Source organism: Equus caballus, chromosome 2 (genome assembly GCF_041296265.1).
Source record: "Equus caballus isolate H_3958 breed thoroughbred chromosome 2, TB-T2T, whole genome shotgun sequence".
NCBI lineage: Eukaryota > Metazoa > Chordata > Mammalia > Perissodactyla > Equidae > Equus > Equus caballus.
Genome location: NC_091685.1, coordinates 86,675,008 through 86,700,431, shown reverse-complemented (window position 1 = coordinate 86,700,431; position 25,424 = coordinate 86,675,008). Strand labels below are relative to the sequence as shown.

The 25,424-nt window shown below is 37.2% G+C and overlaps 1 protein-coding gene and 1 non-coding gene across 18 annotated transcripts in view; one reads left to right on the top strand and one right to left on the bottom strand.

Moving 5' to 3' along the window:
• Positions 1-25,424, top strand: part of ARFIP1 (ADP ribosylation factor interacting protein 1) — a 121,370-nt gene that overhangs the window by 92,014 nt on the left and 3,932 nt on the right. The window lies entirely within an intron of this gene.
• On the bottom strand, positions 20,789-20,896 carry LOC111772630 (U6 spliceosomal RNA). The gene has a single exon (XR_002806634.1). It is a non-coding gene; the product is annotated as a U6 spliceosomal RNA (small nuclear RNA).

Genomic DNA, 25,424 nt, shown 5'->3' with positions numbered 1-25,424 from the left:
ACCTGTCTGTCATAAAAGTCATCATCAGCTCTGCTGTCCTAGTCTTTCATATATAACAATTGGCAAAAAATACTTGATGTTCAACCTTTGATCTTAAGATCGGTGTTGGTTTCAAGTGCTTTAAAAAGTTATATAATGATAGATTCTGCTCTGAGTATTTTGAAGCCTTTTTATTAATGATAGGTACAGATTTCAGGAAGAGAACAGCATTCTTCCCGGTAACTGGTAAATGAAGAATGACTAAAAGGCCCAGCTTAGGGCTGCAGTTAGCATAACCTCGAAGAAACAAGCCAAGAAATTAATTTTCCATGTTGTTTTCATGTTATGTGAACACATCCAAGGACTAGAACAGTGAGAGCTGAGACGGACCTGTTATACGCTTCACTTGGAGATGGATTCAAATAACAGGCTCCTGAGTTTTGGTTTGAGTAAAGAACAGTTACCCACGTTTAACATTTCTTCCATCACACGCATACTCGATTTTGTGAGAGGGGCGGCAGCTCTGGAAATGGGAGAGCCAGTCGTGAGCACATTTCAGAGTAGGTGTAGCTCAGTCTTTGGAGATAGGGTCTTCCCGTTGCACGCTGGTGGTCCCCATCCTGTGTGTTACACATCCTCTCAAGTCGTCGTAGGCCTTCAACTCGGCTTTTTTCCAAGTACTCTCTTAAAAATAATTCTTCAGTTCTAATTGTCTGTTGATATCTTCTTGTTTTCCTTAACATTTCCTTACAAACTCGTCTGGCTACCATAAAAGCTGCAGAATGATACATTTCCTTGGGCTCTACCAAGTCCAGCACTATCACTCACTTTTATTTGGCTACAATGGGTGAAAAGTATTCACCAGACAGCAATATCATGGCAATAAAGGAAACCTCAGCCGAGTTATCAGACAGATTGCCCAGCATCATACAAATGAGCACAGTGCAGCCTTTTAGCCTTTATGAGCTGAGCATGTAAGATGGCGTTCATTTTGGTTATTCATATATGTATATATCTATATATACATATGTATTTATCAGTTACACTGTTTATTTTGATGGATAAGGATATATCAACACTTAGATAAAGATGTGTATTTTAAATATAAAAATATTTTTGACATACTGCCCTATGATGAATCATCACTATACAGTGTAGTGCTAAATGAAATTTGCTAGCGTTTTATGGGTTGTATCCTAAGCTAATTTGAAGGGAAGGAAAGAAATTCTCCTAATTTGGGGGTTCAGGATCTCTACAAATAGAGAAAATTATTTTAGGAAATCCATAAAATGGTAATTTTGTTCCACTGAGATCTATTGGTATTGTGTGCCAATTTCTGGATAGAGTATGAGTAATTTTTGTTTTCTATGTATTTTCTGTATTTTAGACATTTTCTCTGAAAGGTTGTGTTGCCTTTATAAATAGGAGGGAAAGTTATTTTGGAATCAGTACCCCTAAACCAGCTTATATAGTTCTTGGCAGAATAAGTAAAAAAAATAAGTAAAACAAAGCAGACAGAATCTCTGTCATCTTGAGGTTTACATTCTTATCAGTCAGGTACTTTCATTATCCACATTTTACAGATGAGTGAATTAGTTTTACATCACCTTCTGTGACCACATATGCCCTTCACTTCTCGTCTTTTGGAACTCTAGCTTCCTGATGTCTTCACTGTAAAGATACTCCTCACTTAGTAGGAAGAGGTGTATGACATACCCATGGTCTTCCTTTTCCTGTGTCCAGGATAAGTTCTCCTAGATCCTGGGAACATCAAAATCAATATTTGAGCTGTGGAAAATAAGCTGAAAAAGTGATTTGAGGCCTAAATCTAGTGTCATTACTGCGTAAAGTAACCCTGTGCTGTATCTGGAAAACAGCTGTAGTGCTAATGTGAGAAATAGAAAGGAGGAACAGAGGTGGCAGTTGTCCTTTCTCCTCTGCCCTTACTTTATCTCCCCTGGTTTTTATTGTCCTCTACCCTGCTCTAGAGTTGAATAGTGTAGTCAAATGACTAGACAAGTTGGACTGTGTCTTTTGCAAAAAATCCTAGATTAACAATATGAAAAGCTGGGTTCCAGACCCACTTCTGTCACCTACTAGCTTTATGACCTTGGACAAGATGCATAGTCTCTTCAAGGTTTTGTATTTTCCTCTGGAAAATGAGGGTAAATCATACCTTGTGGTGAGCAAGTAAAAAAAGTGCAGTGTTCTCTGTAAAGTGTAAAGTACTGTTGACAAGTATTTGTGGGATTCCTACTGTATGCCAGGCACTTTGGTAGGTGAAGGGATGAAGGAGACGGCAGATAAAGCTCATGACCTGACAGGGTTAGAAAAACATAAGATGGTATTGTTTTCCAGAAGTTATCACCTTCACACTGTCCCCTGGTGGCTTTTAAACTTAACCTGTGTCCTGACCGCTTTGTGGCATTTTTTGCTGGTATGAACAGAAATTGACATTAGAAAGATGTGCCAGGAGACATGAACTGTATGTATTTGAATGTATTTATTTGAAATGTTAAATTATATAATTTGTCATTACATAAGCAACATTTTCTCAATGGTGAATAAGGATAATGAATCGTCTGAGGTGCGTTCAGCCAGCGCTCCTACCTAAGATAAGTAGTTGGCAAAAAAAGCTGCCGAAGACAGAAACGCTGATCATTTGAGAGTGGAAATAGAGTTCTTTTGGCCATAATATTTCAGACTTGGAACTCACAATAATTTCTTACTCTCTTGTCGTTGTTTAAGATAGCTTTTATGTGCCTTCTAGTGATCCCTCATCTAACGTTGTAGTATTTATTTTTGTAGAGAAGTATGATTATGTTATTTTAGTATCTGTAGTATTCTCTACTCATAGCAATAAATAAGTAGCTATTATCTAGACGTACATCAGGCTTCTACGATTTCAGATACATTGGTGGTGGTCCAAAGGCATTAACACATGCCGGAAAGCTAAAGCAGCTCTGTTCAGTAGAACTTTGGCAGTGATGGACGTGCTCTCTGTCTGTGCTTTTCTGGTAGCCACTAGCCAAGTGTGCTGCTGGTCACGTGAGGCATTGCTAATGCAGTGAATCTTTATTTTATTTTAAAGTTTAAGTAAGTTTAAAATTATTTTAATTAAAATTTAAGTAGCCGCAGGTGGCTAGTAGCTGTTGTATTAGACAGCACAAGTGCCAATTCTTAAAATTTCTCTGATTTGAGAAAACTTGCTTAACCTCTCTGAGCCTCAGATTCCTTATAAATAAAAAGGGGATAGTAGCACCTGCTTTACAAGGTTGCTTTTGAGTAGTAGTGATAATGTGTAAAGCTCCCAATAAATGCCTTGACAACAAGTTAAGAACTTAATAAATGAAAGCTGCTGGTATTGGAGGCAATAGTGTTTTTATTACAGTTATGTTGGGAAGAAAATATGTACAACTTGCCTAGTCATTTGTTAACAAGTAATCCAAAGAAGTATGTGCAAAGTTCCAAATTACTGGCACAGATGACAAGTTCAAAAGTGCTGTGGACTGGGCTGTTCAGGGAAATCTTCAAGATCCATGGAAGGGAGAGGACTTCAGGTCTATCCTTGAGAGATCAGAAGGACAGACCTAAAAGAATTGGGAGGAGAACTTGCTTGGCAAGGGGAGTGGCTGCATGTAAGAATAGAGGAATATACATCTTTAATAGAGAAGTAGACAACCGTCATGGGACATAGCCATCACAAATTTTAAAGGAAGAGAGAAGCAGAAAGGTAGTTGCAAGCCAGATAGTATTGAGCCTTGATCACATGAAGATTGAATTGTGGTCTCAAAAGGGATGCATACTGAATAGTGATGGAAGAAGGGGACACCTTTATCACCAGCCAGATCATCTCTGTAAATTTTTAATGTCAGTCAGATGGCTCTCTCATCCAATTTTATCTTGTTGGCATTGAAGAACTTTTGAAGTTGGGAGTAACAGAAAAAAATATGATTTAAAAACACTCTCCAGGCACTGTAGTTTAGAGGAAGAAGGAAAGTAGAAGCACGCAAGCCCATGAGGAATCTTTCATAGCCAAATGCAATGATTAAGAGCCAGGACTAGGGTCACTACAGTAGCAGTAGAAAGGAAAAGTACAGTGATTTCAAGGCTGTGTGACGGGGGTTGGGAAATCTACATCGGAAGCTGGTTTGGCTTGAAGGTTGTGAGGGATGTGGGATGGGAATTTGTGTTTAACCCGGTGTTTAGTTTGAGATAACGACAAGATTTTCTAGTGGAAACAATTGGTAGGAAGTTAATGATGTGGGTTTGGAGTTTGGATGAGCAGAGTCAGGGTTTCAGAGATAAAGGTTTGGAAGTCATTGTTTTAAGAATAACATTGTTATTGTCTCATCTTCTCTTCTTTTGACCTATCTTACTATCAAGTAAAAAAAGAAAATTGCTTTTGTTCTCAAGGATTTTATGTTCTTAGATAGCCTAGAGATATCTGTTGTTTTTGGCTTTCCACAGTTGTCATCAAGCTAAGTTTCAGTGTGGACTCAATAGACCAGCTATGTCTAAAATAAAATCTGTTAAAAAAACCTCTCATCTTCTTATCTTTTTTATTTGACTCTTCACAACTATAAAGAGATAATGTTGGTCTCTTATTTTAAGCACTAAATAGATATAATTTGGATGAAGACTTAGATCCCTGAGAAAACTTTTCTCTTTTTATTATTGTTGTTAAGCACCTTTTACCCTTTTCTTTTATTTTTAATAGCTCTAACAAAGGGAGGAAAAAGCAAGCCTTTGGGCCTGGGAACTGTCTATCATCCCTGTTTGCTTTCTTGGCAGTTTGAATCTGTTTCTTTGTTCTTTTGTTAAACTACAGCTGAATTTGTACCTTAATATCTCTTTTATATGCAGTTGTCAGGTAATCTACTTAGCACTTGAATTTTAATAAAATATAGTATACTCTTCCTATTTCTTAAATATTGTATATTGAATTTTTTAAGAACATAAGTTATCTGAAACATCAGTGAGTGTGCTATTTTGTAATCTGATGACATCCTGAAGACTACTACTTTCTTCAAAGCTGTTTTCATAGCTTTTTTGGGGCAGGGGAGCTTTCTTTTGATTCTCATATCATGGCTTTTGGAGTGTCTTCCCATAGCAACACTTATCTAAAATGAGAGGCCAGACAACCAAACAGCTAGAATAGTGCATAAAGTAAAAGCAAATAGTCACTGAGTAAAGGACTAAAAGCCATTCCTGTGACTGTCTTAATACATTTTAGTGGCCAAACATTGTGAGAATGTTTTTATTTGTTTCATTCTTACAACTTTTAAAAAAAATTTGAGAGGGATAGGGAGGTAGACTCAGCTATAGTTTAGAAAATTGAGGGGCTGGCCCCGTGGCCCAGTGGTTAAGTTCGCACGCTCCACTTCAGGGGCCTGGGGTTTCCCCGGTTTGGTTCTGGGCATGGACCTAGCACCGCTCATCAGGCCATGCTGAAGCGGTGTCCCACATAGCACAACCAGAAGGACCTACAACTAGAATATACAACTGTGTACTGGGAAGCTTTGGAGAGAAGAAGAAGGAAAAAAAAGAGAGAAGATTGGCAGCAGATGTTAGCTCAGGTGCCAATCTTAAAAAAAAAAAAAAAATTGAGGTGTTTATATTTACTTAGTCCAGCCTTCCTTCTCTCTGGCAAAACAAAGGGAATAGGTGTGTAAAATATACACATTCCTGTGTATGTGCATGGATGAATGTTGAGTGATATGTGCACATATCTGTATTTGTCATTTAACCTTAATGGAAAAACTTGAATTCTTCTGCTATTTCTAGTCTATACTCTATCCACCCACCCTCCTGATATATTGTTTACTTTTAACTTAGACAACCCTTATTAATCTCAGATATTCTCTTCCTTGTTTACTAAACAACATTGAGTTGCATAGCAGTAAGGACAAAGTTAATTAGGCTCTTCTAATGTTTCTCTTTTCATCACTATTTCTCCTTTTTTAGACCTTTAAATAATGTACCTTAAGCTATTTTGTGACTTAAGGCAGTTTAGCTTTTATCGTTCCTTTCAAGTTTCAAAACAAAACATAGGCTACTTTAGTAAAGAGAAAGAATTAGATATTTCTGGTGCTTTGCAGAATTTGTGGGAGTAGGTACCATGCCTTCTTTTACAGCCATCATGATGCCTAGCAATGGTGTTAAAAGTATAGTAGTCATTTAGCAAATGCATATCTGCATTTCTTTTCAGAATTAGCGGTCCACTGCAGGGAAGTGAAGGAGATGAGAGTAAATGAGAGTCAACTAGGATGGGCTAGAAGGTGAATCCTGCTTACCTCACTCTGCGTTAGTAAGGGCAAAGCTTGCTTTCTCAGAAATGCTTCTATTGTCTGCAGTAGGTACTATTTGCATGGAAAGAGGAAGCAAAAATTTAGAGAAAAATAGACAGATCAATGTGAGCAACTCTCATGTTTATTTTTTAAAAAAACAACTTTTCATATGGCATAGAACCACAAAGAATGTGGAAAGAGTAATTTAGATTAATATTTCCCTTAAGATGAGTATAATTTAACTTGGGAGTGGTAAATCTCTTTTCAGGACTACTAGTTTACTGTGGGGGAAAAAAACCCTGAATTTGTCAAAAGATTGAACAAAGCAGCTTAAGATATAAATAAAAAGTCCTTACTCATTATATTCTTATTTTAAGAAGGATAAAATATACTCTTACTTTAAAGCTAATGTCAGTTAATTAGTTTTAACCGTAAATGCAGGGGTTTTTCCCTTATTAGATTTCAGTGACTTACAGGATGACAAGGGGGTCAGGAAAAGATGAACCAGATTTGGGATCTATCCTGGACACATATTTGATTAATATAGCTACTAATTTAAAAAAATGTTTTTCTTAAAAATCGTATCATTCCAAATCTTAGATTGATGAAACAACGGTTGTTTTCACTCACACTATTATTTTATATATAATCATAATACAATAGTATTCCTGTGTGTTAGGATTTCTTTTCTAATATAGTATTTATTACATTATTTCTTTTCTAGTATATTACAGACTTATTTCATGTGTATCTTATTGTGTATTTAACTGTTCAGAGAAAAATCCAGTGAACTAAAGTGGTGAGGCAGGAGAAAGAGGGGAATACAAAGAGAATAAAAAACCTAGAATGGAGTAAACATGCTCATGTAATGTGAGACAGCTATATATGTAGTTGTGATGACTCAGTGGCTTTATGCACATACGTACTGTAATAGGAAATACTCAAGCCTAGTACCTATAAAAATATGCTATAAATGTTTGGAAAGCCAGCTGAAGGTCAGTTGGGCCAGAACATAATGAGGACAGGGGGAGTAGCTCTGGATGAAGCTGGACAAGTAGGTAGGGGCCTACCCAAGGGTGAAATGACATATGTACAAGGTTACTCATTGCAGCATCGTAGTGTCAAAAGATGAGAAACAACCCAATAGTTAGACAATGGAATACTTTGCAGCTGTTTAAAAAAAAAGAATAGGGATGCTATTGTTAGAAAAATCATCGGAACGTAACTATAAAATGAAAAGAGCAAGGTGCAAAACAGTCCATATGGTTCAATACCTTTCCTGTAAGAAGAAGGAAATAAGAATGTATAATCCTGTTTTCTTGTGCTTGCATAAAGAAAAACCGGAAGAGTTAACTAATTAAAATTGGTTACTTATGAGGGAAACAGAGTAGTTGGAGACAGGAGTGAGAAGGAGACTTCTCATTATGTGCTTTTTATAGCCTTTCAACTTTGATCTTACCTATTCAAATAATAAGATTTAATTATAAAAAGAAAGGAAAATAAGTACAGCCAGAAAATGTTTTTTAAATAGTATGCCTTATCTTTTTGCAAAATGAGACTCAACTAGATTTCTATTTTTCAAACACAATCTAATATATGTATTCATATAGCCTATACTTTTCCTCTTAGCTTAAAATCAAATGATCAGTTCTGTGTTGGAGAGAACGGAAAAACAGTTAACTTGCTGGGACATGAGTTCCCTACATCATTCTTCAGTGGCTGATTAGAAATGCTGTGCTGTAGTACCTTCCATTTATATCAGAAAATATTTCCATGTATAGTACCATGTTTGCTGCTGTTAGTGGTTTGGCTCCCAGATGCCTTTAAAATTTTTTCTAAACCCACGTGGAAGAGGAAAAATTTGCCTTTGGTTTGCATTGCCGCTTTTCTTTCTTTAGAAAAGAGGTAGAAATTAACTATCCTTATATAAACCATACAACAAAAAAGAATTGTGAGTTGTGGGTTGATTTTGAAATTAGCATTGTCCAAGCCATACCTATCCAGAATCAGTCAGTAATGTGCAATCAGCCAGTGAATTCAGGAGAGAGAGCATGTCTGATTAAGTTATTCATGTAGTCTCTCTCTCAGTTGTGCTAAGATTTCCAGCAAGCAGTTTTTGTGAAGGGAGGGGTGTTTTGTACAAAGGGTTTAAAAGCTTTCCAGGGGGGGATAGCTTTATAATCATGAATTGCTGTTTTTATAGATTTGATTTGGTTCTCTCTATTTTTTGGCAGTTACAAAGTACGTAATGGTTTTTGGTCAGAAGTGATGAACTCATTTGTAGGGCGGGATGTTTGGGCTTCATTTTGTGTTCTCTATTTTAGAGAGGAGGGGATTCTTTGGTCCTTTCACTTTGAGTGGATAGGATTCACTTGTAAAAGTTCTCAACCATTACTACTACAGTATATCTGTTCTCTAAAATGCGTGATACCTCAGATCCACATTTCACTTATTTTGCCAAGCTTGGATATCACCCAAGTGAGGTCACCCAGTTTTGTGATAAAGGTGAGTTTTTAAGTGATCGATATAAGATTTGAACAGATCACTAATAATCTGCATTGGTTTTGGTGGCAGTAGCTTTACTGCACTTTTTAAAATTAGTTCTTAGTTCCAATCTCTTCGATTTACTTAAAAGTAAAACCTTTAATAATTATTTCTGAGTAAAATCTCAGAAGATGTTAGCAGTATTTAAGAATTTGACTTGGTGGTGTTGTTTTAGCCTTTCCTTGATGTCCTCACAGTAATGACTTAGCACTTTTGTTGACCACATGTATATGTATATTCCTTCCATGACTCATCTACACTTTGCTTTGTTAGATTAAAAATATCATTTGATAACTAGGTTTTTCTTTATTCCTCTTAAACCTTAAACATTTTGGTTCCCTATCCTTATTTCTTCTCTTAAATTTTCAAAAGATGCTTTTTTTTTTTCAGTACGTTTTTAAAGGTGCTTGTTTTGGACTACTATAATGCCTAATCCTAAAGAAATGTTGTATAAAGGTGTTATGACAAACTTCCTACTGACAAGCAACTTACAGTCTAATGGAGAACATTTAATAAAAATCTGTTATATACAAAATGCTGAGTTAAGCATGAGAAAGAAGAAATGTCGAAGTGGATGAAGGAAAACATTAGTGTGGGCTAGAAGTGCCTGCTAGGTTAGGTAACAGTATATAGGAGATTTGGTTTTTAATCTTAAAAAAGAGTTTTCTAAGATATAATATAGAACCATACTTATGAAGGAAAACTATTTTTTGAATGTGAACATGAGTGTGAATGGGCCGTTGGTTTAATTGTAAGTTCCTGTTGCCAAATGTCCAAAGGCCATTGAGAACAGCGTCACCTAATTGATGAAAGGAAATACCCAGTTCCGTAACTACTCTTCTGTACCTAAATTAATTTTGAACTTCGAGTTCAGATGCTAACTTGAATGATTTATGCTACTAAATATTTCCTCTATCAACTTGAAAGTTTCTTTCTTTCTTCCCCTATGTATTACTGTAGTGACCAGGGCTTTTTCCAATTAAAGCACATATCATACTGTGCTGTGAATGCCTGCAGGTCTATTTTTTTCCCTAGAGGTAAGCTCCATGGATGCATCCATAGAGCGTTCCCTTCCTACAGTAAGTGAATTGATGGACCCTGATCTTTTGAGTAACCTGTATATGGAAGAAGCTCTCTGTAAGTATTTTGTATAATATCTTTGTGTATATCTACCTAAACTGTGATCTAGGTGATCATATACTAATGTACAGATGATGCTACTGAAATTTAGAGAAGTTTCACAGTCAGACCAGGATTCAAATCTAGATCTGTTTGATGCCACAGCCCTGCTTTTAGTAAAGTGTCATGCTATAATGCTACTCCAAGTAAGGTTCTTAAAATAGCAGGGGGAGAAGATGGGAGATAACCTTGGAAAACAGAAGCCATATTGGTCGCATCTAAACGTGGAGCTCTTGGAAGGAAGGGAGGAAGGGGAGGGAGCTAACACTGTCCCTCGTACAACAGAAGGGCAATAGACATTTTTGTTAAGGGGAGAAAGCCAGTGCATTGAGACTTTTCATGTACCATTGGATAAAGAATTATAGCATGTTCCCACAGTTTTGTGACCTACTGTTACTGGAGTTTACAGATTATGTTTCATCAACTATCTTCTTTTCAAAACATGACTGCCCTTTTTTCTCATAGGATGCTTTTTTTTTAACCTGCTTGTCAGCGATTTGTTGAAACTAATCCCAATGAGTCAGAAAAATAAAATCTGTTCTTCCACCTCCACTTGTCCTTCATATTTGTCTCTCCTTCTCTCACTCTCTTCCCAATGCCCACACCCATATTTTTGATAGTGCTTCTCTTTCTTAACTGGTAGTTGCTTCGACATGACAGGCATTTCCAAAGCTATTACAAAGTAATAAAATACTTCACGAACCTAATAAAAGGCGAAGACAGGTATACTGTCCTGCTCATTTCTCTTCTGATCTCTTACTTAATGGAAAAGATAATGATGGGCAGAGAAGGCATATAATTATACATTTTTAAGTAGTTGGGGAGTAAAGAAAGGAGTTAATATTTTACATGTTAGTGGTTGGAGACTTCTTACTAAAGAATGATTTTGTTCCAGATTTTCCTCACGTGTAAGCCAAGCTACTGCTCCAATATTGTTGTACACTTAATATAAACCCCTACTTTGTAGAATTACTGAGAGAGCCAATAATTGCTTTGAAGAACTTAACAATTGTACATATATTGCAACTAATTTTCATTTTAACTAAAAATTGCCTCTTTCCATTTAATCACTTCAGTGTCTCTGATAAGAAGGTATACCATCTGAATTTGATTTGGAAAGAATTCATTTGGTAGAAATAAAGTGTCTTTTTATGGTTTTGATGCCGACAAAGTAATACTTTAAGTTTTTTCAGTCAGTAACTTTGTAAATGGCACTTATCTTCTATTGATACATGCTGTGTAGGCAGGAGAAAGTTTTCAGGGTAATCCACTTGGCATCATCTATCAGTCCTGCTCTTAAATTTCTCTTACCCATTTTCTGTTTGAAAGCCCAGCTTGTCTCTGCCTTAGTCATCAGTGTTGAAGTTTGTTTTGCCCTTTAACAATTCACGTATTGTATGGTATATTTTAGGTCATTCACCAGATGTTGCTATGGTGGCTTTGCTTATGTCTGATCTGAGTTGTTCATTGTTTGGCAGATCTTTATGTAAGTTCTTTGTAATTGAGTTCACAATGATTTAGTGTACTTCTAAATTACTGTAATTGTTTCTAATGTTAGGTTTTGAAAATTTGTCAAATTTGTCATCATCCTATTTCTGCCTGGAATGGTTGCCTCTATCTTCTTTTGCTCCTATTTTAAATCTCTGCTTTTCTGTTCTATTTTATTTATCCTTATAACTACTTTAAATCTTTTCTAAGTTAGGACACACATAGATAGTTCAATATAGATTTTTTTCCTGCTCTGTAATTGTGGAAAGATTATATGAAGGTTTAATATTGCATTATTGTTCATAATTTTAGAAAGAATTAACCTTTATTTCTTTCATCTACTCCAACCCTTGTGTTAGATCCTTGTCCTGAGGATATGAAATGCAACTTCAGGGCCAGAGACAAAGTTAGGAAGGAGGTTAAAGTAGATCATTTCTACATTTCTACCCTTTCTTTAAGTGTTCTGCCATCTCTTTTTCAGTTGTTTCAAACTTTATTTAAGATCTTTACCAAATGTTTATTGCTTTATAAATAGAGGCAAGTTAGAATTAGAATAGGTGAAAGAATGCGGGCCAGACTTGGAGTAGCTCTTCCTGAGTTCCCCGAATCCCGGCTCGTCTGCTGTCTGGCCGTCTCAGCTGAAGTAAGTTACTTCACTGTCCGAGTTACATGGAGAGGATAGCAGGCCACACAGAGTAGGTGTAAGGGTAACGTTATCTGTCACACAGAAAGTGCTTCGCAAAATCCACTGTGACCCACCCTACCAAAGAATACTCCACCAAAAACACTCGGCTGTTTCTGTGATTCTGTGTGCTCGTCACTTCTCGTCATCTGATAGCATAAATATAGAACTAAATTGAAAAAGTATAATGCTCCTAAAATATTTCCTCAAACATTTTGGCTTTTGGCCTCTTCTCCTGAAAGTAGAGTTTGATCTTCCGCTCATCCTTCTTCATCTCTCTCCCTAAGCTAATTCTGTTTGAGAAGCCAGAATCTTTCTTAGATTGACCTCTACAAGGCCAAGCAGCCAGTAAAGTGAACCTGATTACCAAGCCAAATAACGTAATACTTTTAAGTCTTCTTAAAACTGCTTATATGTAGTGACAACAGCACCGTCATTACTACAATTGCTAAAATTAGTTATCTTTAAAATTGTATTGCAACTACTTTTCTAATATTACTTAATTGTTCCTTTTATTGGTACTGATTTCTATTTATTTAATGACTGAAGCATCCTGAGGATTCTTTGTAGCATATCAGTCAGAGTTGCATTTAAGACACCACATGAATACATATTATAGTGCAAGTTAGTTAATCAAAAATAGGCAGAAAAGCAGAATATTCTAAGTTTTTAATTCATTTAGTTTAGAAAATATATTCAATATAAATTGATTTATTAGTTTATTTTAATTTCCCTTTATTTTTGATTTAGTAATGGTTTGATTGGATAAAAGAGTCAACTTACTATTCTTATTTAAATTTGTGTCTGATTTTGAAGGCATACTACCAAAACTAAAACTTGTACTAGGATAACACATTATCAGTGCTAATAGAAAAATGAGGTAAGTTATCTGTTTTGGTATAAAATAGCTTCTGAGATTAATGTGACAGTGAAATTTTATACTTTATTTCTATAGTTATAATTGAAAAGCTGTGAATCCCCAAAGGCTCTCTCTCTCCCAGGGAACTGCTCTGAAGTGTGTGTATACTTTAAAAGCCTTACACATCAGCCTTCTCACAATTACTGGGAGAATGTTTTTGTGAAAATACGTATTGTTTTGTTGTGAAAACTAGAATTCAGTCCTAAAAGGTACCCTCTTTGATTGATTTCCCAAGGATTAAGTTCCTTTGGGGCGTGGGGAAGCATTTTAAATACTGCTAATACACTAGGTTTGAGGCTTTGTTAGTGGGCTACCATGCCTTGCTCAGCTACAAGGAGAGGTGTGTCTCTGTGTGCGGTTTGTCAGGCCCCCAGGGAATGAGGCAACTGACTTGTGCTGACATTTGCAGGGTTAGCTGGAAACTGTCCTATGCTCTTCCCACTTTCTGTCTGATTCTGACTTTCTAGACTGTTGCAACAGCTCTCTTACAGGTGCAGGACATGAATCAAGTCCTGTTTTCTGCTTTTATGGTCTCTTCTAATTCTAAAACATTGGGAATTAACATTCAAGTCAAAAAACTTTTGTGACCAAAGAACCGTAAAGTAATTGGCTAGAACCTACTTCTGAAAATTAGAACTTCACATTAAGAATACAGATGCCCCTTAGTTGTTCTGTAATTCCAGGAGCCAAGGATCATCCAAAATAGGAAAACAAGAAAGGCCAAATAATACTAGTAGAGCGAGGTGGAGAATGAGTTTGTGATCCAGGCAGGTTACCAGCTTGAAAACCTTAAAGAAGTACGCTAACTGTAAGTAGAGAAGAGCGTTTAATTACTGGGGTGGTTCGTAAACTGATACATAAACTTTCAGTTGAATTTAATAAATCTCTAAAAGAGGAGCGTTTCTGTCCTTAAAAATAGAAATTTTTTTTAATTGAAAGAAAGGCTTTCAAAAGAAGGGCTTTTTGAGAGCCATTTGAGTTTCCATACATATGTATACCTCTACTTAGAAAGCAATTACTTTTCTCAGAAGATTTTAGTAGAAAGGAACCATAAAAATTATCTGAATCTCAGTTTCTTCATTATGCAAGTGAGAAGATAGTTCACATAATAAACTTGGGACAGAAATGGGAATTGAGCCCGATTTTCCTGAGTCTTTTATTCTACTTCAACTATATCAGCTTCCTTCTGCAGTTAACAAGAGTCGCTACAGGCAAAGAAAGGGATTATCTGCTTAATGGCACAGAAAGGAGAAGATTAATAAATGGTTTATTTGTGTTAAATTCGGTTTGTTCCTAATCTGGAAAATGCCATTTTGGAGAAGGAAATTTTACCTAAATCTGCTTTGCAAAAATTCAAAATACATCACATGTCACTTCGTGAGGATTGTGACATTGTATTTTAGGGACAGATATGAGTTTTCCTTGAATTCTCTGAGGTCTGTTACTTCAGACTCCACAAACAAAGGTGAATGTCTTGAATATAAACAGAACTTCAGAGATAATTAGAATCTGGAAAGATTATTTGAAATTTTCTGATTTAGTTTGATTTTTACATCTGTCAACTTATTTATAGTCTTTTTTTGAAACTGTCTGAAATGAATCATAAAGCTTCATATTTCCTATTTTTTCTCATCTTTTTAAAAAATAACATTTGATATACATACAAAATAATATATGTAATTCATGTATGTTATAAAGCATAATAATGAACATCTGTGACCCTTCCACCCAACCCAAGAACTAGAACATTACCAGGAATTTGTTTCTATCTTCATATTCCTTCCCTAACCCATCCTCTCACCAGTCCCCTACCTTACATTTTGTTTATTCATTCTACTGTTAAAGGACATTTGCACCGTTTCTGTATCTGCTATAATTGTTCCTGACCATGCCTCACAGGGAATTGTGAATGTTTAAAAGATAAAGCCAAATTGTTTTCCAGTGTCGATGAACCACTTTACATTCTCACTAGCAGTGTATACAAATTCCCTTTGATCCATATTTTTTCCAAGTGAGTAAACTGATATTTTTGTGTGTGTTCTTCACTTTTTGTTTCCCTCATTATTTGTTGACCATATATGTGTTTCTTCCAGTAGAAAATGCCAATTCATGTCTTTGCCCATACTTCTGCTGTGTTATTTGGTTTTTTTCTATTGGTTTTTAGGAGCTCTTCATATATTTTTCACTAATCTTTTTTTGGTTATATTTTTATATATATTTCATATATATTTTTAAGATTTTATTTTTTTCCTTTTTCTCCCCAAAGTCCCCCAGTACATAGTTGTATATTCTTCGTTGTGGGTCCTTCTAGTTGTGGCATGTGGGACGCTGCCTCGGCGTGGTTTGATGAGCAGTGCCATGTCCACGCCCAGGATTCGAACCAACGAAACACTGGGCCGCCTGCAGCGGAGCGCGTGAATGTAACCACTCGGCCACGGGGCCAGCCCCTGACATGTTTTGATATATGCAGACACCCGCTGAAAACATCACCAAAACAAGATAGTATGTTCATCATCTCCAGAAGTTTTAGCTCTGACATTTAGACCTATGATACATCTCAGACTAAATTCTGTATATGTTATGAGGTATGACCATCAAGGTTCATTTTTCATGACTTAATCTTTGGATATCTTTTCTGTCTACCCACTCTCTTGATGAGTTTATCTAGTCATGTGGCTTTGAATATTTTGTATTGATGTATGTTGACTCCCAATTTACATTTCCATTCTAGACTGCTATCCTGAACTCTGTCCAGTCTCAAAAATACAGTTACCTACTCAGTATTCCCATGTGTATTCCTGAAAGGCATCTCAAACTTAGCTTGTCCAAAACTGACCTCTTGATATCCAGCTTTCCCCCTCCTCCACACCTGCCCCTCTCACAGTCTTTGCTATATCAGTATATGGCAACTTTATTCTTTCAGTCATTCAGGGCAAAAGTCTTGGCATCCCCTTTGTTCTCTTTCTCTCACATCCCGCATTTGGTCTGCAGGCTCCACCTTCCCTTTATGTTGAGAATCCCACCTCCTCTCACTGCTTCCTCTGTTAGCCCCTACTCCAGACCACCACCATCTCACCTGGGTTACTGCTGCCTCATTCTAACAGGTCTCCCTACTTCCACCCTTGCATGTTTATTCAGTTAAGTCAAATATTGTCGTTTTTCTGCTCAGGACCTTCCAGTGCCTTCTTATGTCACTCAGAAAAGTAGCCAGAGTCTTTATAATGACATCTAAGGTCCTGCACCATCTAGCCCCTCATTACCTATCTGACCACATCTCCTGCCAGAGCCTTACTCACTCTTCTCCAGTCACACTGGCCTTGTTGCTGTTTGTCAAACATACCAAGCACACCACCCACCTCAGGACCTTTGTACTTGCTGTTTCCTCTATCCAGAATGTTCTTCTTCCAGGTATCTTAAAGCTCATTCCCTCACTTCCTTTAGGTCTTTATTCAAATGTCACCTTAGGAGACCCATTCTAGCCTTCCTATTTACATTGCAACCCTCTCTCCTGTATACGCTTCTCATATTCCACATTGCTGCTTTTTTTTCTCTGTAGCACATCATCCAACGTACTATGTAGTTTACTTACCTTGTTTCTCTTTCTTCCCTCAATACAATGTAAGCTTCTTGAGAACACAGTTGTCTTTTGTGTTGATTGCTTGCATCCCAGCCACTAGGGTAGTGCCTGACACCAAGAGACCCTTGGTAATATTTATTGAATGAATGAATGTAAGTAACATTTTAGGTGTGGTATTTTTTTCTCTAAATGTAGAGTGGAGGTGCCTGTAGTTCATTAGAACACTGTGAATAATGTTGATCCTCAGTGAAATCATGATACAGACTTTATCTTTCATAGCCTTCTCATTTTTTAATAATGAGAAAGTGTTAAATACATTCAAAAGAGTATTTAACGTGCAAGCAAAATATAAAGAGTAGCGACAACAAAAAGTAGCAGCCGTGCTCCACACTGCCCAGGTTAAGAAACAAAGCTATCAGCACTGTTGAAGCCTCCTCTGTGCTTCCTTTCCCTCATCCTCCCCCTTCCCTCCCTCCACAACCACGATTCTGAATTTTGCTTATGGTTCCTGTTGGTTTTCTTGATGGTTTTGCCACATATGAATGTGTCATTCAGTTGTGCATGTGTTCGAACTTTATTTAGGTGGAATCCTACTATGGGTGTTCTTCTGCAACTTGCTCTGCTTTGCTCTCTCTGAGGTTCCTGATTCGTTCATGTTGCTGCATGGAGCTGCAGGTCATTTATTTTCACTCCTGTATAGTATCCCCATTGCATGAAGAGACCACAGTTTATTTATCCATTCACCTGTAAATACAAATATTGGGTTGTTTTCTTGGTGCTAAAAACAGTGCTGCTGTGAACTTAATTGTACATGTCTCATGGAACATACATGCAAGCTTCTACAGGGCATAATCCTGTTCTTTTGTTAAATTGCTGTTCCAGAGGGTATATACATCTTTTATTTGATTAGTTAATGCCAAATTGTTTTCAGAAGTAGTTGTACAAGTTTATGCACCAATCAACAGTAATAAGAGTTCTCCTTGTTTTAGGTTTCCTAATTTAGAGGGTATAAAATGGTGTCCCAAGTTAGTTTTAATTTACGTTTTCCTGTTTTCTAACAAGGCTGGATATCCTTTCAGCTTTAATTGGCTACTCCTGTTTCCTCCTCTGTGAAATGCCATTCATGTTATTTGCTCTTTTTTAAAAAATTATTTCATTGAGGTCGTATTGGCTTATAACATTGTGTAAATTTCAGGTGTACATTATTGTATTTTAGTTGCTGTGTCGACTGCCTCGTGTTCACCACCAATAGTCTAGTTTTTATCTGTTACCGTACATATGTGCCCCTTTACCCCTTTCACCCTCACCTAACCCCTTTCTCTCTGGTAACCACCAATCTATTCTTATCTATGTGTTTGTTTATCTTCTACATATGAGTGAAATCATATGGTGTTTGTCTTTCTCTGTCTGATTTATCTTACTTCACATAACACCCTCAAGGTCCAACCACGTTGCCACAAATGGCATGATTTTGCCTTTTTTACAGTTGAGTAGTACTCCATTGTGTGTGTGTGTGTGTACCACATCTTCTTTATCCGTTTATCCATTGATGGGCACTTGGGTTCCTTCCAAGTCTTGGCTATTGTGAATAATGTGCCAATGAACATAGGGGTGCATGTATCTTTTTTAATTAGTGTTTTCATGTTCTTTGCATAAATACCCAGTAGTAGAATAGCTGTAGCATTTGGTATTTCTACTTTTAATTTTTTGAGAAATCTCCATACTGTTTTCCATAGTGGCTGCACCAGTTGCATTTCTACCAGTAGTGTTTGAGGGTTCCCTTTTCTCCACATCCTCTCCAATAGTTGTTACTTCTTGTCTTTTTAATAAATAGCCATTATGATGGGTATGAGGTGATATCTCATTGTAGTTTTGATTTGCATTTCCCTAATAATTAGTCATGTTGAACACCTTTTCATGTGTTTATTGGCCATCTATATATCTTCTTTGGAAAAATGTCTGTTCATATCCTCTGTGCATTTTTTTATTGGGTTGTTGGATGTTTTGTTGTTGAGTTGTGTGAGTTCTTTATGTATTTTGGAAATTAACCCCTTGTTGGATATATGATTTGCAAATATTTTCTCCCAGTTGGCGGGTTGTCCTTTCATTTTGTTGATGGTGTCCTTTGCTGTACAGATGCTTTTTGGTTTGATGTAGTTCCATTTGCTTATTTTTTCTTTTGTTTCCCTTGCCTGATGAGGCATGTTTTCAAAACAATACCTCTGATACCGATGTCAAAGATGCCTATGTTTTCTTCTAGGAGTTTTATGGTTTCAGGTCTTAAATTCAAGTCTTTAATCCTTCTTGAGTTAATTTTTGTGTATAGTGTAAGATAATGGTCTATTTTCATTCTTTTGCATGTGGCTATCTAGTTTTCCCAGCACCATTTATTGAAGAGACTTTCCTTTCTCCCTGTGTGTTCTTGGCTCCTTTGTCAAAGATTAGCTGACTGTAAATATGTGGGTTTATTTCTCAATTCTGTTCCATTGACTATGTGTCTGTTTTTTGGTCTGTACTATGCTGTTTTGATTACTGTGGCTTTCTAGTATATTTTGAATTCAGGGAGTGATACCTCCAACTTTGTTCATTTTTCTCAGGATTACTTTGGCTATTCAGCGTCTCTTGTTGTTCCATATAAACTTTAGAATTCTTTGTTTTATTTCCATGAAGAATGTCCTTGGGATTCTCGTTGGTATTGCATTGAATCTGTAGATTGCTTTAGGTAATATGACATTTTAACTATGTTTATTCTTTCAGTCCATGAGCACAGAATATCTTTCCATTTCTTTATGTCTTCTTGATTTCTTTCAATAATGTTTTATAGTTTTCATTGTATGTCTTTCACTCCTTGGTTAAATTAATTCCTAGGTATTTTATTCTTTTGTGTTGTGATTGTATTCTTGATTTCTCTTTCTGCCAGCTCATTATTAGTGTATAGAAATGCAACTGATTTTACGTTGATGTTTTACTCTACAACTTTACTGTATTCATTAATTATTTCTAATAGTTGTTGGTGGATTCTGTAGGGTTTTCTATATGTAGAATCATGTCATCTGTAAATAGAGATAGTTTTATTTCTTCCTTTCCAATTTGGATCCCTTTTTTTCTTTTTCTTGCCTAATTGCTCTAGCTAAAGCTTTCAGTATTATGTTGAATAAGAGTGGCAAGAGTGGGCATCCTTGTCTTGTTCCTGTTCTCAGAGGAATGGCTTTCAGTTTTTCACTATTGAATATGATATTGGCTGTGGGTTTGTCATATATGGCCTTTATTATGTTGAGGGACTTTCCTTCTATCCCCTTTTTATTAAGATTTTTATCATAAATGGATGTTGGATCTTGTCACATGCTTTCTCTGCATCTATTGAGATGATCATGTGATTTTTATTCTTCATTTTGTTAATATTGCATATCACGTTGGTTGATTTGCACATGTTGACCATCCCTGCATCCCCAGAATAAATCCCACTTGATCCTGTGGTGTATGATGCTTTTAATTTATTGTTGTATTCGATTTGCTAACATTTTGTTGAGGATTTTTGCATCTATGTTCACAAGGATATTGGCCTGTGATTTTCCCTTTTTGCGTTGTCCTTGTCTGGTTTTGGTATCAGGGTGTTGCTGGCCTTGTAGAATGAGTTAGGGAGCGTCCTGTCCTCTTCAGTTTTTCAGAGTTTAAGAAGAATAGGTATTGAATCTTCTTTGAGTGTTTGGTAGAATTCACCAGTGAAGTCCCAGTCTTTTGTTTTTGGGGAGGTTTTTGATTACTGTTTCAGTCTCTTGTGATTGGTCTATTCAGATTCTCTGTTTCTTCTTGATTCAGTTCTGGAAGGTGTGTGATTCTAAGAATTTATGCATTTCTTCTAGGTTATCCAGTTTGTTGGCATATAGGTTTTCATGGTATTCTCTTATGATCCTTTGTATTTCTGTGGTATTCATTGTAATTTCTCCTCTTTCATTTCTGCTTTCATTTGTTTGAGTCTTCTCTCTTTTTTTCTTAGCTAGTCTGGTTCAGGGTTTGTCAATTTTGTTTATCTTCTGAAAGAACCAGCTCTTAGTTTCATTGATCCTTTATATGTTTTATTAGTCTCTATTTCATTTATTTCTGCTCTGATTTTTATTATTTCCTTCCTTAAAAATATAGAAGGCTTCACAAATTTGCATGTCATCCTTGCACAGGGCCATGCTGATCTTCTCTGTATCATTCCAGTTTTTTAGTGTATGTGCTGCTGAAGTGAGCACTTATTTGCTGTTTTTCATTGAGTTTTTGGTTTGTGGGAGTTCTTCAAATTTTCTAGATACATATCTTTTGTCAGTACATGTAATGCAGATACCTTTCCCCAGTTTGTAACTTATCTTTTCACTATCTATAGATGAATAGAAATTCTCAGTTTTAATGTAATTTACCAATCTTTTCCTTTATAATTTATAATTTTTTATCTTTAAAAAGTTCTGTCATATCTAAGATCATCTGGGAACTTTTCTGCCCTTTTTCAAAACATTGCTGGACCAATCCCTGTCAGCCTGTACCAGAAGAGATCTGAAACTCAGTCACACTGGCAGGGGGACTGAGAACAGCTCAATTTTAGAAAACTTTTTTATGTAAAAAGGAATCAGATGAGAGAGAGCCTGTAATGTTTTATTTTTTTTTACTTATTTTTGCTAGTTATAATTTTAATTGACCACTGTCTTACAGGAAAGAGATTTGGTCCTGAAATCAAATGTCACCCATCGTAAGGTGAACCCTGCGTATAACCTTAGTAAGAATGATTTGACCTTAGTGCAGTCATGTGCTGCACAACAACACTTGGTCAATGACGGGCCCCATATTCAACAGTGGTCCTATAAGGTTAGTACCATATAGCCTAGGTGTGCAGTAGGCTATACCATCTAGGTTTGTGTAAGTACACTCTGTGATGCTCACACAATGATGAAATTTTCTAACAATGCATTTCTCAGAACATATCCCTGTCGTTAATTGACACACAACTGTAGGTACTTATGCAAATTAGTTTATCGTTTTAAAGCTTGTTTGAAAAGTGATTGCAATTCCCACTCTAGACATAGAAAAAGAAAGTCATTATGAATTAGTAAAAGTCTCTTTTGTTTTGGGCAGCAAAATTATTCTCAGAGACTGAGACTGTCTTTGCCAAATAGTTTATTCAATACCAGTTCACTGCGGGAATTAAAATGATTTCACAAGCCAATAGCATGCAAGACAGTGTCTCCTAATAAGCCAGTAAAGAAATTTGTTGTTAGTGCCGTTGGGTCAGTTCCAGCTCCTGCTGACCCTGTGTAGAGCAGAGCGGAACCCTGCCCGGTCTTTTGCACCGTCCTCTCAGCTTCTGGCACTATATCAGACAATGATCCGCTGCTATCCTTAGGGTTTTCATGGGCAATTTTTTTCAAAAGTGGGTGGCCAGGTGCTTCTTCCTAGTCTGTCTTAGTCTGGAAGCTCCTCTGAAACCTGTCCGCCACAGGTGACCCTCCTTCAAACAGGTATTTGAAATACCAGTTGCATAGCTTTCAGCATCACAGCAACATGTAGCTGCCACAGTATGACAACTGACAGATGGGTGGTGTGGTTCTCTGACCAGAAATGAAGCCAAGCGCCTATGGTGAGAGCGCCGAATCTTAACCACTAGACTACTAGGGCTGACTAATAAAGAAATAATATACTCCAAACCAATGATAGATTAATCACACTGTTGTTCCAGGCAAGGGGAAGTGAAAAGGATAAAGTCCAAATTTAGTTCAAGATGTACCTTTATATGAGTTGGTACTCAGGAGAGACAGCTTGGCCAACTAAGAGCTGCCAGCACAAAATGTAAGTACTTTGTTGCTGGAGCACATTGTTAGGGAACGACTGGTGCCACTGTTAACCAGCAAGCTGATCTTAAAGAGCTGCCTTTATCGTGAATGCCCCCAAATCTTCAGAGCTGTTTAGGTCAGCAAAGAGTTGCCATGCCCAGACCGAAAACTCTTGAATAGTCCTCACAAACTTTCGGTATTTATAATCGGAATGTCCCCTTGCCATAGTTGCTTCTCCACGTGCTCTTACCGATAAGCCACCCAGCAGTGTTCATCCAGCTGAGCTACTGAGTGCTTATCAATGAGAGCAGATGATACGGTAATATCCTGACACAGCTGACATCATTCTTATTTCAAAAACAACTTCATTTAAGCCATAAACAAGTGGGAAAAAACATATGCACTTAAGTCATAAACAAGTTGCTTTGAAATCATATTAAACCAATACACAACAAAGTGTTTAAAACTTTAGATGTACTACTGTTAACTTGAGTGGTGCTAACCAATGAATAATATGGAAGAAATTAAGTGCCTCTGCAGTGCTTGAAAAATGGGTTCATTTCAGGACAGAATTATGAGGTTGTAAAGGGATACTTAAAGGTTCTTTTGAGATGATCTGTCTAGCAGAGGAATTCCTTCTGCAGCATCCCTGGCTGTTTTCTGCCTTTGGATTGAAGGCCATGTCAAGGCAGACAGTGTTAATAAGCCGACTGTGCCCCTGCAATCTTTTCAACAAAATTGATTTGCTTAGCACACACCTTTTTTTCATTGTGCTAAGGTAAACTTCACATCAGTGTCTATCTTTGAAAAGGAAAAAGACTCTCTGTGTTTCTTCTTTCACACTCACAACACTTCTCAAACACTTCTGACACCAGATGTGTGTTTTTTCCCACACCGACCAGTTCTCTCATTCTCTGGACACCAGCTGGGTGTCCTACAATTCAGTTCAGTCCTGACACTGTGGGGGGCCCTTTCCACCTTTAGATACCAATCGAAAGTCCAAGTTATCACCTGTGCTTCTGACCAACTGGCTATAAATCAAAGGTTCCCACAACTCCCTCTTCAAGTTCGATTATTTGCTCGAGTGGCTCACAGAACTCAGGAAAACAGTTTACTTACTAGATCACTAGTTTCTTATAAAGATTGTTAAAGGATACAAATGAAGAGGCACTAGAAGGGCCTTGAGCACAAGAGCTTCTGTCCCGTGGAGTTTGGAGCCCACCACCCTCCTGGCATGTGGATGGGTTCACCAACCCAGAAGCTCCCCATCCCCATACTTTAGAGACTTCTATGGAGGCTTCATCAGGCAGGCATAACTGATTAAATCATTGTCCATTGGTGATTAGTTCAACCTCTCGCCCCTTCTCACCTCCCTAGAGCTCCCTCCCTGGAAAATTCCCACCCTCCAATTATTGATTTAGTTCCCTTGGCAACCAACCCCCGTCCTGTAGTTATCTAGAGGCTTTCCAGAAATCTCCTCATTAACGTAAAGTCAGGTGTGGTTGAAAAGGACTTGTTATGAAAAACAAAAGACACTCCTTTCACCTTTATAGCTCTGGAGCTATTTCAGGAACAGGCGAGAGAGATGAAATATTACAACAAAAGATGCTTCCGGGACTCTTATCACTTAGGAAATTACCAGGCTTTTAGGAGCTTTGTGCCAGAAATGAGAACGAAGTATGTATATATATTCCTTATTATAAATCACAGTATCACAATCTTACTTTTTACAAGTTCCTAATCAGTGGGTTCTAAATACATGAAATTTTATTTTACCAAGAAAAGTCAATGTCGTTCGAAGATTTGACTGTCAAATAGGTAAGCTTAGATTTCACTGAAATGGAATGAGTGCTTATTGTGTGTCACACAGTGTGCCGGGTAGTATCTCCTTTCGTTTAACCCTTACAACAACACTACAACTTGAGTGTGGTGATGGCATCCCTGATAAACGGATGAAGACCTTGGCCAGTGAAGTTAGAAGTAACCTTTGCCTGGTGTCACAAAGAAAACTGGGACGTGGTACAACTAAGATTGGCACTCATGCCTCCTGATTCCAAAGCTCTTTCCGGTAATTTCTATAAAGGACTAGTACTAATAATGAAGATATTTTACTAATGACCTAGGTGAATAACAAACACAAATTCAGGGAGGCCGTGACCAGTTTCAAACTATGCCTAATACAGTTGTTAGGTCTTCCTAGAAAGTTGGAAGTAAAAATTTTCAAAGATGGTATATTGCATTTACTCTGAGACTGCGGTTAGGTCTTAGGGCTGGTTAAGCATTTTTGCCTTTCTTGTTTGAATCTCTGTTCCCTAGCTGCTTTCTCTCTCAATTTATCTCGTGTATCGCAACCACCCCTGACTCCTAACCTCCCACGTACAGGCCTTTCTTCAGTTTCTTTCTTTATCACTCAGCTTAACCTTTTCTCTTTCCAAGCCTGTCCTCCCCCTTTTAACTTTCCTCCTTTTCACTGTGTTTTGTAAAACCTTTATTCATTCCTAGAAACTGCAGCGTTTACCTTCATCATAGATGTACCACTTATCTTTTGCTGCATAACATGAAACCCAAAACGTAGGCCTAGAACGATAATGGTTTATTATTTCCCACAATTATGTGGGTCTGTTAGGTGGATTCTTCTGGTTTCACCTTCTGCTGGAAGGCCTGCTGTGTGCAGCACCCAACAGGAATGGCTGTCCTCTCTCCCTGTGGGCTTTCATCCCGAAGGAGGCCAGTCCTGGCTTCCTCACAAGGTGGCGGCAGTAGTCCAAGAGGGCAAGCACTTGCTTATCAGGCCTCATTTTCTAATGTTACAAGGCCGAGCTCATTTTCTTTCTTTCTTTTTTTTAACTTTTATTTCTTTATCTTGTTTTACAGCTCTAGGTAGGGCCTCCAGTCAGTGTGGAATGTGAACAGTGATGATTACAAGCTCATTTTCATGGTAGAAGACTCCCCAAGGGTG